Here is a 3,027-nt window from a genome sequence, read left to right on the forward strand (position 1 = left end):
CCGGGCTGGACCTCGCCCTGGGGGCTACGAGCCAAGAGGTGACACTGACGGGGTACATCACCGCCACAAACAAGGCCCGGCTGCACCCCTTCTCCCTGTCAAACGCCACCTGGACGCCCGGCTCTGCCCACCAGATGCTTGACATTCCCTCAGCTTCATAAAGCCATTTAAATGTAGCCTCTGCCTTCAGGAACCCCCCGGCCCCAGTCCACAGTCCCAAACCCTCCTCCCACCACCCCAGCAGCGAGGAGAGCAGCGCTCCCACCCAGCTGCCATCCGTCTCCGCATGATGGGCATGAAACGCCATTGCTTGGAAAACCACTGGTCATGCAGTCATCCCTGGAGAAGCCACCCGGCCTCCACACAACGTTGCTCCTGTTCCTGCTGCTCCCCAGATCCTGCACAAAGTGGTCCGGCTCTGGCTGCCAACCCTTCTCTGCCTGTCTGTGGGGCTCAGCTTTCTACTCTCCAAGATCCTCATGGAGAATTTGGGCAGCACTGGATCCTCCCTGAGCAGCTGTGGCCCCTCAGGAGGGCCACTTCCCAAGGCCAGACAAAGCCAGGGCCACCAGTTCATTATGGAGGTGAATTTCTGCAGCTCCCTTAGACCAGATTTTGTGTGCTCTTTTACCCATTCCTCCTGTTCACCTTCACAGCTCACAGGGGTGCTCGGAGCAAGACATTTCATTAGCACATGAAACACAGGCTTTAATGCAGCAAAGAACACCTTCATGCTCCACCATTGGGAAGGCTCGGATGGATGTCCTGGACCTTGCAGGAGTCCTGGGCTTCTTCTTTGCAAATGCCTTCATGTCTACAATGCAAGGTCTCTCTCTTCTCCCCATCTCCTTCAGCTTTCTCACATCACTGGCCAGTGAGAAACTGTCATAACCGGTGATCCCTTTGGTGACCGGAGATCTCCTCCATCAGCCAAGTTATTCACTTTTTTCTTTTAATTCAAGCTCAGGATTGGGCTTTCCAGGGTGAGATCTTTCCGCCTGATGCCATCCCACACGGAGAGTGGCACCGAGCCACCGGTCTGCCACGGTGTCCCCAAACCCCTTGTTCTGGTTGCTCCAACCACGAGCCCCATTTCTTGCAGAGGTGAAAGCAATCAAGGGCAATTGCTGCAGAAAAAACCTCTTATTTCCATCCATCTCTTAATTTTGTCTGTCTCTAACTCTACCCCAGGTGCCAACACATCCCCCTGTACCATACCATGTTTGCAGGTGCCTATTCATGGAGCCGGATATGAGGGAAATCTTTGTAATAAGAATTTAAATCACCATCTTTGTTATTTTCTCTTTAAGCTGTGAGCAAAAGAAATCAAGACGCATTTCTGTGCCCACATGGGCTGGGAAGAAAGTGGGAAACACTGAATCCCAGTGATGAAAGGCAGGTAAATCTTCACCCCACCTTGACTCTTCCCCACAGGAATACCTGTGATCCTCCAAGAGCATAGCCTGGTGTGCAGAGCAGAAGACAGAGCTGAGACATCTGCAGGGATGGTCACAATCTGTTGTTTACCAGCTCTAACAACAATTTTACTGCTCTGTGCCCTCCCCTGGAAATTGTGAGTACGATTCTGCTGGAAGACCCAGGAACTCCAGGGGATATAGGAGCCCAGAATCCAGGGATGCTCTGCACATATCTGGCACTGACCCTCTACAGAAAGCACGAGCGGTGCTGTCCCATTCCAGGGCCAACCACAAGTGGGAATTCTTCTCACAGGGAAGAATTTCTTCCCTATGTCCAACCTAACCCTGCTCTGTGGCAGCAGAAGCCATTCCCTGTGTCCTGTCCCTCCAGCCCTTGTCCCCAGTCCCTCTCCAGCTCTCCTGGAGCCCCTTTAGGCCCTGCAAGGGGCTCTGAGCTCTCCCTGGAGCCTTCTCCTCTCCAGGTGAGCACCCCCAGCTCTCCCAGCCTGGCTCCAGAGCAGAGGGGCTCCAGCCCTGGAGCAGCTCTGTGGCCTCCTCTGGAATCACTCCAGCAGCTCGACGTCCTTCTGCTGTTGGACTCAGAGCTGAAAGTTCTCACCTAATGCCACTTCCCTTTTTTCACTGCTCCACTCATTTCCAGCTCCTGCAAGCTTTTCTAGAAATGCCCCTCTATTTTCCCCTCATGCCTCGATAAAGATGTTTAAAGCGGTTTGGGTAAACAGCAGGCTCCTTCCAGCTCCCACCAGGAAAAGCTGGTACCTCCTCTAGGAGCTCTTCTCTTGCAAAGGGCAGACTTGAAAAGCCCATTTGTAGCAAAAGTCTGTGGGCAAGTTATGAAAGTGCTTAGGTAAATGGGGACACAAAGTCCAAGTCAATGAAGTTATTTTGTGCCTCTGCTGCAATAGCAGCAGCTGAATTCAGGACTGTGGATCCTGGCCCCACATCAGGGCAAAAACTTATGGGAAAGTTCAGGCATGTCCTAAGTGCAGACCCAGGAAATAAAGGCCAGCCTTGTCAGGAGCAAGGTGCTGTGTTACATCTCTGTTGGGTCTCATAAAGAATACATTCACCCTTTGGCAAAACCGAGGCTCTTTATCTTCATCTGTGAAGGAATCCGTCTGACAGTTCAATACTGCCAACACCAATCCATCTGTGATCATGAATCAGGCTCCAAAAACCATGGCATTGGCCTGCAAATAATAAAACATGGGTCTGTTCTGTTTGCCTTCTGGTTCCTGAGTCTTTAGGTCAAACTCACTTTATGTTTTCTGGGCAGTCGAGAAGACAAGACAATTTCCTTTTTTTTTTTTTTTAATGAGAATGCAAACAGAATCTCCTACAAACTACTGAGTAAACAGTGTGGGCTCCAATAACGCCCCCCACCTTGCAAGCCTTGTGGCAGGAGCGTAAGCTGGCCAGGCTGCAGGCTGGAGGAGCTGGCTGCACACTGCACCTTTCCTTGGAAGTTTGTAGCCCTGCGTTCCTGACATTTGATCCAGTGTGGGCGAGGAGAAATGCACAGCAGAGGGCTGTCAGCTTTAGGCAATGGAGCTGGAAACCTGCAGGACTCTGAATTGTTGGAAGCTGG

The sequence above is a fragment of the Corvus brachyrhynchos genome, unplaced genomic scaffold, assembly GCF_000691975.1.
Source record: "Corvus brachyrhynchos isolate BGI_N302 unplaced genomic scaffold, ASM69197v1 scaffold412, whole genome shotgun sequence".
NCBI classification, from domain to species: domain Eukaryota; kingdom Metazoa; phylum Chordata; class Aves; order Passeriformes; family Corvidae; genus Corvus; species Corvus brachyrhynchos.